The 16,378-nt window shown below is 34.7% G+C and overlaps 1 long non-coding RNA gene across 1 annotated transcript in view; it reads left to right on the plus strand.

Annotated features, from left to right (window-relative positions):
• LOC112958009 overlaps positions 1-16,378 on the plus strand; it is a 119,794-nt gene that overhangs the window by 18,090 nt on the left and 85,326 nt on the right. The window contains exons 2-3 of the long non-coding RNA XR_003251319.1: positions 11,558-11,616; positions 12,126-12,182. This is a non-coding gene — a long non-coding RNA (uncharacterized LOC112958009). The remainder of the gene's footprint in view (positions 1-11,557; positions 11,617-12,125; positions 12,183-16,378) is intronic.

Consider the following 16,378-nt stretch of genomic DNA (forward strand, 5'->3'; position numbering starts at 1 on the left):
AAAAAAAAAAAAAAAAAAAAAGAAAAAAAGGAAAAAAACTACTCAGGACTCAATCTCCTCCTTCCTCTCCAATCCCTTGTCTTTTGGCCTGGCTATTGATGTGTAACGCATTCAATTCCTTTTCAAGATCAAAAAGGATAGAGAAATGAAGGAAACTAGGAAAAATAATTCTGGAATGCAACTAAGAAATCTGACATATTGCTAATGTTCATGACCTTGACAGAGGTCTCTTCTATGAACAGTCACTAGGATTTCTGAAATTAATTTGTATACAACATTTTAAGAGACATTTTCAAACTTAAGCCTTAACATCTTCTCATTCTCATGCCTTTGTACTATGACTTATGACTTTTTCCTTAACTTTTTATAGACTTAATCTAGAAGCTCTTTAAAGTGAATCCAAAGACTGCTTTACTTTGACATGTGGTTTTCATGTTTTTTGTGTAATTTCCAATACATTTCCGATTTTTCTGATGAATACGGTGCCAAAAAACATTTTTGGAAAGTACTGTGGGCATTTGGCAGGAATCCATGTATTTTTAAAGAATTGTTATCAGAGATTAGATAGCCATGAAACACAGGTAACTTTTATTATCTAGCATATAAATTTTCTTTGGTTGATGTTTCACTGCTTTCACATCCCTATTCCAAATGTTTATACAATATCATCTGAAATTATGGTTTCCGTTTACATTCAAGTTGCCAATCAAACATGATTCCACAGACAACAGTAATTAGCTGTGTTACCCAATTAGAAAAGAGTAGAAAATATCTTGTTGGCACTCACAGTAAGTAATATTTGACAGGCAGCTTTAATATAACTTGTATTTTGAAGGGTTTTTGTTAAAAAAAAAACAATAACTAAATCAAGTTCTGGAGACAAATCAGCATTTTTTTTTTTAATTTCAGAATTAGGAAAAAAATGACAACCTATTCACCGTGAATCATTCTCTACACACTGCGATATCTCAGAGGGGATTCTTACAATTATCTTACAAATATATAATCATTCTTGGACATATGAGACATTACAATAATGGAGAAACCTCTCAACATATCAGAAAAAGCTTTTGAAAAAATGAAATTTTGTGACTTCTTAAATATTGCATGAAGTTTGATACAAAGAGATAACCAACCATGGCCAATTAATATGCTAATCTTCAGAACTCTATGTTAATACAGGAAATACATGCACGAGAAACATCAAAAACTTGCTTTCATCTGAAAATTTTGTATATAATACTGGAGATGTAAGATTGTTGTAAAATAAATTGAGAGAAAATTACTTTTCAAATTTAATACAGCTGTAAGGTCTTCAGAAGCTCGGTGTACCACTACACCTTTTTCTCTAACTCAAATTTAATTTGTTGAGTACTTGTAAAATTTATTATTCTGTGACTTGTAGCCACAAGTAAAGGAAATACAAGCCATTTGTGAAATGATTTTTTTTCTTTTTGAAGGAAGTTTCAAAAAGGCAATGGTTCTAGGATGGTTAGACATAATAGGGAAAACCTTTCAACTATAATTGGAAGACTGAAATACTAGAAGGCTTCAACTACTATTTTTAAAATATCATACTTACTATCCATTTAAGGGAGGTTTTAGAGAGGGCAGGGACTCTTACTGCAGAAAGTCTGGAGTCAGCAATATTGAGTTTTACTGTTATTTACCCAGTTTTACCTCCTGCCTTGTGCACTAGAAAGGGGCTATCAGTCTCTTACATTTCACTGTGTATCTTGTGCATACCTTTACCCCACCACATCCTCGTTAGGTCTATTCTAGTCACACCACTTGCAATTCATATATATACGTGCTTAGTGCTAAGAGGAAACAGTAAGAATATGAGATATGTTCAAATACATTTGCTATTCTAGCACTGGAAATCATTTGGGGGTCTCATATGCCAAATGGGGTCAATTTTAGCATCAGCCAGTTACTGGAGGATTCATGAAGGGACCGCATCCTTAACATTACATTTATCTTTAATTGCTGTTTATCTTACTATTTTTTCTCTTGTATTTACCTAACTATTCCTTTTTATTTTGAACATTCCACTAAGCTCCTCTTAGGCTCATTGAAATCTAGATGCATACTTAAATATGTTCCTCATTTTAAACATATGGAATATATAGACAGCTGCATAGAAGTGAAATAGTATTTTTTTTCTTGATATACAGTTATTTCTCATGTAATGTTTTAACTTTACGTATACTTACGCAAAGACTCTCACAAAAGCTTAACTGAATTATCTATACATGTGAATGTCAATCTCTTCAGTTAAAGTGCATTCAAGCTCAGCACAGAAGCAGTGCTGTTATTGCTGAAAAGCTACAGAAGTATTTTGATTTTCAGTGAGAGCATTCACGTAGAACCGTAAAGCACTTTACATAACATGCCTTACATTCACACCTTTCAGCTATTTTGGTTTAACTTTCCCAAGTTCCCCAGCTTGACATGCCCCAAATTCATGTATCTTTGCGCAAGGTGCGAGTTTGTTGCTGGTTTTACAATGTGATCTGACAAACCATGAAGAGAACAAAGCTTCCTAACCAGATATTTTTGAATTCCTATTTAAAACTCCTGTTCAAAACAGAAATCCAAGCATAACCAAGGCACTGACATCTTGATTTTCTAACTATTTCCGTATTAGAAGTAGCTTTATTCTTTGTATTACCATAACTAGAAGCAAGATTGGATTCTTGATTCTTTCTCAGAGGAAATGCTACTGTAATGTTTTACTTATTGCCTGGACAATGCACTATTAATTCCAATGGATTCCTTTTGACATTAAAATGGATTTACACTGAAGGGCAAACACCACCTCCATATGCATCCAGACTGCATTACAATCTAATCCATCACATTATACATTTATAGGTGTCTACCATTGCTGGATTGCTAAAACAGTCAGCCATANAAAAAAAAAAAAAAAAAAAAAAAAAAAAAAAAAAAAAAAAAAAAAAAAAAAAAAAGTCTATAGGAAAAGCTGGTTTAAATTTCATGCATTTTTACTTACAAAGTGTCTGGTTAGATGAGCATGAGCTTCTGCGACAGAAATCCTTTTGGATCATGAATATGTAAGAAGTTATGAAAATGACATGAACAGCAATTTCTCCATTACCTTCTCTGCTACGTTGGTTTTAGACTCAAGTAATTTGCAAATAGCATTAAAATTCCTTTAAAAGTTTTCTGGTGTTGCATGCTAGTAAATTATTAGTAAATAAAATCACTATCTTATTACCTAACAGAAAAAATGTGTTCCTAGCTGATTTCCTAGCTGAGGACGATGATGGTTCAGTGGACAAAACCACATCAGCTGTGAGATTACTATACGTATAAAAGCTAAGATACAGTTTTAAAAGCAGTGTGAATACATGCATGCCCACAGCTTCAATAATTTGTTAATGGCATTTATGTATCTGTCTCCCACCTATGCTTTAGAAAATTGACGCTAATTGTCTATTATAAAAATCCGTTTTGTTTATTTATCAATTAATATGAAGAGCAACAGTTTTTATGTTGAAGTACTTACCAGTGAGGGACAATTATCCTGAACTTGGTTTCTCAGCCTTTGCAACTATTTAGCAGCGATATTCCATATGCTATAATTAGAATTAATGTTTGTTCTTCATATGAAAATAAACTAAAAGAACAAGAATTCATACCCTGCTACAGTATCATATACAAAGGACATGAAAAAAAAATGTTAATTTAAGTAATAACTTATATAGGCTTCTGGGTTAATACATATTATAATGACGTATGTATAAATATATTCCAGTTTTAAAAGTGATACTTGTAAAAGATCATCCAAATGTAGATTTTACAATAATAATTTCCTACAGTAAGATGTTAGAAAAACACATTAAATAGACTATTATTATTTCTTATGGAAAATGGACATGTTGCTAAGTTTCACTAAATGTATCTTATTAATTCAAGGAGATCTTTGCTCTGCAATTTCTTTGTCAATGATAGATAATATCATGACAAAATAAATGATAATATGCTCATATAGTGATTTTATCTTGTAAGTACTATCTAGGCATTATTTGTTAATAGGATAAAAAAGGGTAGATTTAACAGAGTATTAATATGGACATCACTGAATGCTTAGGTCATCCACAAAAAAAAGGTATGAAAGCTTCAGGTGCTGTGATTCCAAAGACAGTTTCCACTGGTGGTGTTCTGATCATCTCTCCTTTTTTTTTTCCTCCCATAGAAATCAAGGGATTTAAACCACAAAGCTAGCTGTGATCTCTGCTCCTATAAAAGTGTGCACATACATACATCTCTGTGCTGGCTTCCTGCCACTGTGCTTTTTAGGTTGCCAGTCTTCCATTTTCAGAGAATTAACATCTTCATTGATATGAAGGAAAATCCAAGCCATATAAAAATGTGGATGGATAAGTTAGCTCTTCTCCCACCTCTGGTTTTACGGCAAAAAATTATGGGAGAGGCTAACTAGTTCTCCCAAAAATCTTCTCTTTCATCTTTATAGTTCCCCTATCATGGCCAAACCTTGCTCTGAAAGGAGGGGAAAGGCCACAGAGTGCATCTGGTTGCACGCAGTTTTCATTCTTTACCTATCAATAATGTGGGAAAAGGTATCCAGAATTTTAGTGTATGATAACCCCAAATAATTTATTTGTTAATTATAAAGGTATAATAAGGAAGAGAAATAAAATGTCAGAACAATAGTATAACATTTAAATTAGAATCAACAGTTACAGTATTTGAATGCTGTGTATTTGGGCTTCTGGTTTCCAGATATTTCTAATGTGCCTAAGATCTTAGGGACTTGTCAGACACCCGGCATTTTAGCAAGCATGTATCAGGACCAGTTTGCATATTTTTTGGAAGATTCAAAATAATGTCTTTATTAAGATATTGCTAATGTCTTTAACTCTAGAATTCTGAGTATACTGAAGTAGCCTATTCACTCTGAACAGCTGGGACAAGCTCTCCATGTAGCAAAGCAGTCCGTATCTCAGACATTCATCAGAATGTCCTCATATCCCTGAACATGTGCCTGAACACCTGGAAAACCCAAGGCACTGACAGAACAAACTCAGTGCAAACACTTCCTCGTCTGACGAAGAAAGGGCAGATGATTGCTTTAAAAACTTGGAGTGTGACAAAAAAAAAAAAAAAAGAAAAAAAGAAAGTTTTGCATTTTTTCAATTTCTTTTATCCAGAGAGAGCTCATAACACTGATGCACTGAGCTTAATTTACCTGTCTCTGTGGTATTTGATACTTAAAAGCAGAAATCTTAAAGGAGAAGATACATTTTGAACAATAATATATTTGTTCTAGGTCCGTTATTGCCTGGACAAAACAAACCATAAAACTCCTATTGAATTTATTAGGACGTCAATGTGCCCACACTTTCTACTTATGGGCACAATTTCTGTGCAGCTAGGAAAGCAAGTGTAGCTCTGCCAGATGGGAAAGATGGAAGGTTAAGAGCCCATTTGTTTTTTGTTACTCCCTATCTTCTAATTCTGCCTTTTCTCCCTCCTACTTCTCCCTGTATTTCCAAGCCCCTGTGTGCTGCACATACTCTTCCGCTTCTCCACACCCCTCTGCTGTCTCTGCCACGATGGGACATGAGAAGGCATGAACTTCTCCAACCCTTTTGAAATAGACTTTTGAATCAGAGTCAGAGCTGAGGTGCTGTTGAAGTACAATTTCGTCACCACAGATTTTGGTCTCTTCCACATTCTATAAGGACATATAGGTGGGCTGAAAATTCTGAATGCTGTCCTATTAGGTTACATCAATATTGCCTTTTGCTTTGCGTGTAGCTGTTGTGGTGGAAATGGCAAGGGTAAACAAATAAAGCTAGTGTTTACGTCAGATTTGTGCAAGTTTTCCCCTAAATGAGATCCTTTGCAATAGGAATCTATGCAAAACAGTGTCTTGGGCTAATGATTGAAATAGGAATTGGTACATCCTTAGTCTGATGAATTCTTATTTTCTCTGAAACCAAAGCTAGAAACATCTCAGACAATTTCTCTTGACATGTTTCTTCCAGTTTACCTGAAAAAAAMCCCCAGATTTCTCTGCATTAAAATTGCATTCTAATCATTGCAAGATGATCACTTTTATTAGTGAGAATGAAACAAACAAAAAACGACTTTTAGCTGTGTTTTGAACAAAAGTTATTAAATATCCAGTAGCTGAAGTCACAAATTGCTGCAAACTGTTGTGTTTCTGTAACCAAGAAGCTTTTCGATAGCCTCCAGTGTATATTGGTTTTCATTTGTAATGTAACCCAGCATAACCTGGTAGTAAATTTCTTTTTAAAAGCCAGTTTGGAGAATACTAGAGAACAGTATAACTTTAGGCATTACTGAGCAAGGCAAGAATTTCCAGGGACTGTAGACATATAGCTCTAAATGTACATCTTGGAACACATTAAAACGTATAAACTTGTACAGAGCGGAAAGAATTCTGCTCAGCTCAGCCAGCCAAAATGCAACAGACTGAACAGGAAAGCCCTGAGATTTTTTAGAGGCATAATGTTCTTAAAAATGGCCCATGCTGTGCTAATAAAACTATTGTGACTGTGAGCTTTTGCAGTGGAAGCTGACAGATGAAGCCGAGTTAAGTACTTTTTCAGAGGAGCTACTACAGTAAATCATTAAAGCGCACAAACAATCATCCTTCATCAGCCTGCAATTTGTTTTATAGCAATTGCAAATCGAAAACAATGTAAACAAACAAATCGACAACTAATGAACATTCCCCTACTGCTCACTGTAAATAGATCTACAACTTTAGAAGAACACTTTATCCAACACATTGTCAACTCATTGTAAACACATCTACAACTCATAAACAACTCATTACCCAGTATGTTGTCACCTCATTGCAATTAAAGTTGAATGCTAACTGTACTGTATTTTCCTGATCTGAATCAGTTCAGAAGCCTGGGAGAAAATATCTAGATATATTACTCCAGTAAGTATCAGGATTTCTAAGATCTTCTCAATGGAATTGGAGGTTTTTTCTTTTTTTTTTTTTTTTAATGTGTAAATCACACCAAACTGTATCACCTTTTATTCTATCTTATTTTTTTTTTTTTTTTTTTTTTCACTTAGACTTTTCCATTCAAGTACAACAGTGTTTCTATGGAATTTTTAAAAATGTGCTAAGTACTCCCCAGAAGGTTGTAAAACTCACAGGTTTGCTTGGAATTGTTTTGTTTGAACTACATTTGATAGTTCTATTTATTTAAAATTTTCTATAGCATTTGACATTTCTACTTTAAMGTATGATAGATAATACCTTGGTGTGATTGCTTATGAATGAACTTCAGATGCTTCTAAAATAGCCTTGTTAATGCAAAATTCATTTACCCTGAAAAAAAATTGATTTAAATGTTGCTTTTTTTAGCTCCTGTTTATTGCACTTCAATAAAATTTACCTTATCTCTTTCTCTGTTTACAGAAAGGAAGTTGAGTTCTAGCAAGTCAGCCACTGACTCCAAAGCGATTAAAAAGCATTCTGTGTTCAGATTTCTCAATGACTTCTGAATTTAAGAGAGAATTTCACTTGCAGTAGAGATCAGTGTATGGGAACCAGGCATATCTACCAGTATTTCTTTGAAGACCTACAATATAATTGAACTCAGTCAGAAATTATGATCTGGGTGAAGGAATTCTGCAATTGATTTTTGGAAGAGATAAGGCTAGATTTTCACAATGATTATTTCTGGCTTGATGATAGGTCAGACCAGCCTTAAAAAAAAAAAAAAGTTGAAAAAAAAAAAAAATATAAGGAGAGAAAAAAAAAAAAAAAAAAAAAAAAAAAAAAAAGATTTGTTTTAATCAGCCAATTGTCCAGAAATTGTGCTTATTGTGCTTTGAGAATCAAGATAGATTTTTTCCTAGGAAGTGTGATTTACTCATTTCTTTTTTTTTTTCCTTTCATATATTTATTTGTGTCGCAATAGGTGCCTGCATTTTGTGCTTCTGCAAATCCATCCCCATGAAAATTATCACTTATCCTTTTCCAGATTCWTTCTACAATAGCCTAATGAAGGAGAAAAAGAAAACTGGAATTCTGAAATGTGTTTCTAAAAGCAAAAGGCTTAATAAATCCAGGGAAGTAACTTTTGGTATTCTTCTCAGAGAGGAGATAAGTTACTGCTTTTTCCGGACTGTCATTTTCTTTTCTCAGTATGGCTTAGCAGTCCAATAGGAAGGAAATTAATCTCTTATTTTTAAAACTGCACAACTCTGTGAATGCATTTGTGTTTTAACTCTGCCAGTTCTATAAGCTCTACAAATAAAGTAAATTTTCTGAGGATTGCTCCAAGAGGGTTTGGCAAAATTAAAAGAAAGAAACTTTATTCAACCACCAAAACATTTATACRTCTACACAAAAATCCACATTAATGGAAAGTTACACTTTGACTGCAGAGGACCATTAATCCAACTCCTAATATTTACTAAACTATTACTATTATAAAAACCTCTTTCTTATTGCTTAAATTTGTACTATAGTTCTGAAATAACTGTAGTGCTTTCCTTCAGAAATAGGGTTCCTGTCTTAAGAAAAGACTTAAGACTTAAGAAAAGCACAGGCTTTTTCTTAATCATTTTAAGAAAAAAAGCCTCCTTGATTAAAACCTGGCTCCTTCACAATTTCTATTTGAACAGGAGGTCTAGAGGAAAGCCAGAACCATTTAGGACAAATCATCTCTATTTTTCTTAATAAACCTCTTCAAACTGTCTCTGTGTTTCCTGTGAGACTTGATATCATCAGAGGCACTGATTTATTGTGAATGCAATGTCTAAATTCTGTATTTAAGGCCCAGAATTCCAAGATTATACCTGCATGTAGCAAACTTTTTTCTCGTCTAACTCATATGAAAAGGAAGACAAATCTCTATGCATGTTCTTATATTGTTTTACTTACTTTAACACTTTGAGGTCACTTCTATGATGTGTAGAAAAAATATTGATAATTTCATGAAGAACTTACACGGCACACAAAGGATCTTCATCAKCAGATACACACCTCTCGAAGGCAAAATAAATCTGCAGTAATAATGTAGTGAATACTTATTGAGGTAGGTTCTTAATGGTACATATGATGCTATTCAAGGATGAATATCCTAAAATATTTCAAAATAAATGTTAGATTTGATACTGTGTTTTATGAAGGATACTGTTTCACATAAAAAAAAATACAGTAGAAGATCATAGTGCTCCTTGTGATTTAAATCTTTTAGACCATGAAGTTTTCATTCTCCTACACATCAGCAGCACTAAATGTTACTGGCCAAAAAGTCAGTACAATTTAGTTGGAGTTTAGATGTTCGCACTTAGCTTCTTTTGGATTTTATAGAGAAATGCTTTATGATTTCCATCAAATGGATCTGAAACAAAAGCACAGATTCCAGTTCCCCCAGATCACTGAGATTTGGAATTGGAGTTTGACTTCAGACTTCTGACAAATTGAAGCACTAAAAGTTCCACAGGAACTTAAGGAAAAAATTCTTGACAGTGAGAGTGACAGAGCACTGGAACAGGCTGCCCAAAGAGGTTGTGGAGGCTCCTGGAGCCTTTTAAAGATTTGGAGATGTTTAAAACCCACCTGAATGCAACCCTGTGCCACRTGCTCTAGGTGACCCTGCATGTGCAGGGGGGTTGGACTAGATGACCTCTGGAGGTCCCTTCCAACCCTAAGCATTCTATGATTCTATGAAATTACTGAAGAATCTGGCAAATAATTTGTGAGTAGCACAACATTTATTAAAAAAGGATTCCAGCCATTTTCTTGTCCCATTCAGACTAAGGATTTCTGAGACTGCAGATCTTGGAGTTGGTGAGGTGGGAAGTTCAGCATGAGTGTAGAGTATCTGCAGCTAGTTAATATATGAGCAAGGATACACTAAAATGAGATGTTTGACTCAATTACAGAGGCAGCGCCAGGGTTGTGGTATATCTGTGTTCCTTCACCAGTGAAGTTATGGAGGTGCTTGTGGCTCCAAAGCTTCCCCAGCTAAATTAGAAATGCATCCATGCTGACAGCAAGCACTGCAAGATTCAAGAATAGACCAGTTGCATAGAGAAGGGGACAAGGAAAGAACTAATAAGGAATGCAGGGATAATTTACATYTTCTTGCAACAAGAATAGCTTGAAAATTTCATCGTTTACAAGTAAAACTAATGCTTACAGAAATACATTAAAATTTGCAAGAAAATTCTAATTCCAGGATTCTGGATGTTGTGAGTCACAGGCTCTGAATATAAGTTCTTATTCATAGTTGTGCCCTTTCCTTTTAAGATGGAAAATATATTGTTCTTCCTCTTAATTTTATTTTGTAATGCTTTACATTTTCCTGGTATGAACTTGTTTTTGCTGTCTCTCTGTTACTGCAATATCATATTTATCCTTGAAAATGTGTGACTTGTGATCTTGTAATTCTTCATTCCGATTTTCTTTTTTTTTTTTTTTTTTGGTATAGATGTAGCATTTGCCAAAAGGTAATGAGGTTTCTTTTCAGCTGTGCTTTGTTTTACCATTTTGCCTGCAATGTCCTCTTGACTGTACATTTGGCAGTGGTCTATACTTCAACTTCTTCTAAATTCTTATTTTCATTCATCACTAAAATAAAAACCCAGCCAAGAATCTAGCCATTTCCTGTAGAAAGTTGCAGGGATTTTTTGCATTTTGTAAGAAATGCCCTAGGATGATAAGTAGTTATATTATCTCTGTTTAAAGATATAATAAATAAGTACAGAGCATGTGCATTTGTTTACAGGCTGGCTCACATTTTCTTTTATTCCCTCCAAAAGCTWTTACAGCCTTCTATCTATACCAGGCTGGCTGAGTTTTTCCTTTTTATATATTCTGGGTAAAATCTTGACCCTGCTGAAACCAATGGTTTAATTCCTAGAGTCAGAATTTCACATGTGTTTGCTCTATTTTATTTCACAGTGAGAGGTTTTGAGCAATCTAAATTATGTCATAACATTGACTTTGCAACATCAGTCTTGAATTCCTTATTAAGCTATAYGCCTTGTTTGCTTGCCATGGCGGGGAGAAGTGGGTCCTGCTTTACATAGCCAGTATAATTTAGATAGAAAAAGCCAAAATTTTTCAGGTGTTTTATCAACAAGAGAGATATGAAACTGGTCTACTGATTAGAAGTAGATATTCAGGTGATAAAATAGCAAGATGATAAAATTCCTCTCAAATAGGTGCAGGGAGCTTATTAAAGACATTTTAACAATTTGTGAATAAGATATCTACAATATATTTTAACTGTGGTTTGAGGGCAAAATAGGAAAAGGCGAACAGTGCTCTTGCATTCCCTGATTTTCATGTTACCTGCTTAGGGTATAATATATAAATATGACAGTATTCCTTGCTCTCGTCTGAAACCTCACGATAAAAAAAACATAAACATTGTACTTTGAAATTTCAATTCAGGCACCTGAAACAAAAGGCAGAAATTGCAGCACTATGTGTAATAACTAAGCCTCTTGTTATATGCTGCTGTATTAAATATAAAACATTTTCATTTCCTTTGTATAGGAAATTCAATAGGACCTGAAAAAGGGGTCAACCAAGTACTGTGACTTCTACTATAAAATGTGAGTGGTGCTAATATTCCTTTTTCAACTCTCATGTGACTGCAAATAACCAAACAGATAAAATATAGCTTTCATAAAACTGGAGGTTTGGTAGAGAATTAGCATGAGAGTTGTGCAGGCAACTTGCTAACGGAAGGCTGGCCAAGAGCTCAGATTTATGCTATGAAATTTAAATGGTTTTCTCTTGAGGTTATCTTGAAAATATCACTGTATGTGGTCAGGTTGGTTTACTGGCATGTTTTCCTGGGATTGTTTTCAAAGTGAAAGGGGGAGGAGGAGAAAGAAGGCTGTTCCTTTAAGAGGTGCACAGCTATCAGAGCATTAGGAAAGCATATAAAAATGCTTGTTATAAATAGCACAAATGGGAATTTTAAACATTCATGCATATCCAAGTTTGGAYGAAGGAATATTTAAGAAAATACAGGGGATGCTGTTGKAGAAGGGTGGAAGATTTTATTTTATTTTATTTTAGATGGGGGTTTATAGTGTTATATATTTTATCTCTGCAGATTTCTGCTGTAACATCAACACCAGAGAATTCTAAGGATCAAACTTTCAATTCAAATGTAAGTGTACTGAGATTTTTGCCCATTGATCTGAATTTCCAATCAAATTCAGACACAGATATTTTAATAGTCAAATTATGTTATTCACAGTATAGCCAGTAGAATTCTAGTAATTCAGAAACAAGAGGTCATAGACTGAAATTAAGGAAGGAGCTTATAAGCAACACAAACCTATAAGCAATTCAAGCAGAATTTAATTACACAAAGGGTGGCTGAATTATAGAACACATTGCTGAAGGCAGCAATAGATGCAAGAATTATAAATCAGTTCAAGAAAGACCTCAGAGAAAGGAAATAAAAAAGTAAAACAAATCAGCCTTTTTAAAAACATCCCATGGTTAAATGGGGCAGGCCACAGTGGACTCTCAGTCAAGCCCTTATCCTTTAAATGTTGCTGTGTTTCCTAAGGAAGAAACTAAATAGTCCTTCTATTGATTTCCATAATAGCTGTAGTTCACTACTAGAAATACATGAGTGTGTTCTTTGTGCATTACCTGCGCTTACAGAATTTTGTTGCATTTCCTTTTATTTCAAACTTCATTTACACTAGCACTGTTTTACGTGACTCTGGCAGTATAAAGCAGTCATGAAGTAAGTGTAAATATGATTTATGCTCCCTTTACACTAGCAAAGTGATGTATAGCATCCTCAGGGAATGCCTCAGGAATCAAGTCCAATGTGCGTGGAAAGGACATATAAACACTCTTTAATTTGACTTAGGAAACACACACCTTACTTAATATTTTTGGTACAATTTTAAGACTTATTTCTTCTCCTTAAAAGAGACTGGCAGAATTTAATTCGGTATTCTCAGCATATTAATAGTTCACTAAACACTAATCACTGATAGTTCACTAATGACACTAAAAGCACTATTTTATACCTACACACCTAAACAGATCACTGTTAACAGGTTTATTAATATCYCTTATTTCCAATATTTGCAGTCTCAAGTATATTCAACATAGAAAAATGTAAGAAGAGTAATGATTACTCAAAATGTCTACTCTGGCATTATTTTGATATTAAAACCGAGTATTTCAAGGTTATTACTGTATAATTCCTTAAGTACCCCACCAAATCCTTCATATAATTGCAATGTTGATCTTTAGGTCGATTAAATAGAAATGAAGCAATAAAATTCTCCTTTTCATCAGAGAGAATTAACAAAAGAAACTCATGAAAAGATACATAAATCCACATTTGCCTCATTTAACTGTATGCCTACAAAAATTTCATGGAAAATTTTGGTGAAAAATTAGACGCAAGCATTTTTCTGCAGGTATATTCACATTTCCCTGAGTGAGAGGTGCTGGCTGATATTAATATTAATCAATATTAATTGATGCTTTGGGCCTTAGGAGCATGTATTGTTCAGCCATGTGAATGCTAGCAAGGAAAGGAGCTGCTGTCAGCAATCACAGTAGCCTCACCTACCTTTTTAAACGCTCAGACTCTGATGTCTGAACTCTCATAGAAAAGATAGAGACAAGTGCTTGAAGAAATTAAAATTGTATTTATTTCTACAGTGAAGAATTTAAATACTTGCACTACAATGGTTTGAATATCCATGACATGTTTACTAACACTGTACTCAGGACTGCACTGTAATTCAGGACTTCATTAGTACTGAAGTACTTCATTAGTACTGAAGTACTGATTCCCATCATTTCTGTGGCATTCAGAAATGGGGTGCTGTGCCTCAGAAAACCAGGTCTTTAATTCTGTTCATATACGTCCATATGTTTTGCACCTTGTGAAATAACTGAATTCAATGAAGTAAAAAGTGACCCTAGCACCAGTTCTTCAGAAAAGCAGAGCATTGTCCKGGAATCAAACTGTAAAAATTAAATTTAATTTTCCAGACTTATTTGAGTAGCTATTTTAGCTATTTGATTCTCTGATATTTAGTCTTTGATATTTAGCTTTAATTTCACTGTATCTAAAAAAAACTGTATCTAAAAATCACTGTATCTAAAAAAATCTAGCAGCTTTTTTTTTTTTTTCCCCCCTCGCACATGGCAATTACTGGCTCCAAAATGGAAAGTATTTGATTGAAATAACCCAAAATCTAACTAGCATCACAGTTAGAGAGGAAGACTTGATTTAAAATGTATGTGCGTGGCAGCCATGCTTTATGCCTATGAATGGTTTCTTTCACGGCAAAAAGAGATAAAGGATTAACAAAAGCCCAGAAGAATAAATAAAAATGAAGAAACTGCTGATGCATTGCTTTTTCTTTTTTATTTTTAGATTTATGCATGGGAGACAAAGAAATCTATATGAGCTCCTGCCTGGATCTTCCCTCCCAGYCCTTATGTTAAAAAAAGAAAATTAAATGTAATTGCTTTGACATTATTTTACAGAAACAGTTTTTCATTCTCTCCTATTGATTTGCACCTTCTCACTTTCCTTACCCTTGTCAAAACTTGGTGCGTGCATCCTAAGCAGGGGAACAGAAATCAGCCCTGTCTTGTTTTGAGTGCCATTGCTTTGCGATCTTAAATGCCCCTCAACCCTTTTGTCAATATTTATTGATGGGATCCACAGGCACTCTGAGTGATCCTGCTCGTGATGGGGGTAAACCAATGGCAAGCAGGGAAGGGAGAGAAAGGGGGTGCTGCTCCAGGCAAGAACTGGTTAGGAAACATCAGAAATCTTGGGAGCCATTGACAAAATGTCAAACATCTCAAAYCTTTGATTGTCTCTCTGGCTAAAGCCATGCTAAATGGAAACATTAATCTACCCTAAAGCAGAAACGGATATATAAACATATATGCACAACACATGCATGGATGCCCACCTACACACGCACACACAGGCATACAAATAGTCTTCAGGGAAATTAAGCAGTGCCAATGAAAGCATGGACAGAGAAAGTTCTTGGATAAATTAACAGTGCAATTACATTACATGACATGCCACAAGATGGATGAGGAAAACTTGGCTGGTATTATGTTCTGTTTTCAAATTGCAATTTATTTGAGGGTTTTAATGGATGCCTTATTAAAACATCTCTGCATTGGTCAGGTTTCAGCGTGTGTCACAGCAGCCCATGATTGATGACACCCTCTGCTGCTTCCCTTGCACATTTGCAGGGAATTTAAGCAAAGAGGGAATGAACAGAGCCCCCGATTCGTATTGATCGTATGAAGGTGCACTGCCTGAGAGCACAGTCTAATAACATTCTCTTAGCAGAACTGCCTCACATGAAGGCATTTATTACAAGAACTAAAATGTTATATTGCTCAAAAGAAAAGAACATTGTGCAAACAAAAAGTAATGAACAAGAGAGAGGSAGAGAAAAAGAAAAGAAAAGCAAATGTATAACTTGAAGCAATGAAGTGCTATTATCTCCTAAGACTATATTTCAGACAGCCAGAAGAATGATGAATTTAACTGGGTTTTTTTGAGAGTTTTCTGAGAAAAAAATGGAGACAGCTATTCCTTTCCTTTTATCCATTTCATTTAGATGAGATCTTGTAATTATGCTGGTAGCAAAGAGGGTGGAGGTCAGAACTAAACACAATTAGGATTTCAAACATCAGAATGGATAGCTTGACATTAATCATTTGACCATCCAATGTCTTTCTTCATCACTTTAAGTACTATATACTGTAGTTAATCGACCTGACTGTCACCCATTTGATGGGCAAAAAGCACTTGCACCTAACCAGTGTAAATCTTAAAGAATCCCCCCCTCCGCCGACACATAAGCACACGCTTTTATAGGGAAGCTTCTTGATAGATTTGGACTATATCCTCATAATGTAAGAAGCATCATCTCTTCTGCTGTGAGACTCGCAACATGTTTGAAGTACAAGAATTTTCCACGATCTCAAACTGCAAATGCATTGTTAGCTCTTTTCCTCTCAAAACATTCTTCATTCTTTTAAAAAATTCACATACGTAGCTCATCACATCAGCGATGTTTTGTTAACCGATGTATTTTTTTTCTTTGTAAATGGAGTCAAGCTGAAGGTAAAATGAGATAATCAACTACAGATGAGGTAGAGTAAGAATAGCTTTGCCTCCAGGTACCTCAAAAACACAATACTGATTACAAATAAAAATTCAAGTTGGGCATTAGTGTCCAATTCTTTCCAACGCTGAGTCCCACTTTGCAGGGACACTGCTTTAGCTGCATTCCAGTCACTTTGACTTTCTCTTGGCCTACAGGAAGCACTTAGTACCAT

The sequence above is a fragment of the Nothoprocta perdicaria genome, unplaced genomic scaffold (assembly GCF_003342845.1).
Source record: "Nothoprocta perdicaria isolate Ctin4 unplaced genomic scaffold, notPer1 scaffold_8, whole genome shotgun sequence".
Classification (NCBI taxonomy): domain Eukaryota; kingdom Metazoa; phylum Chordata; class Aves; order Tinamiformes; family Tinamidae; genus Nothoprocta; species Nothoprocta perdicaria.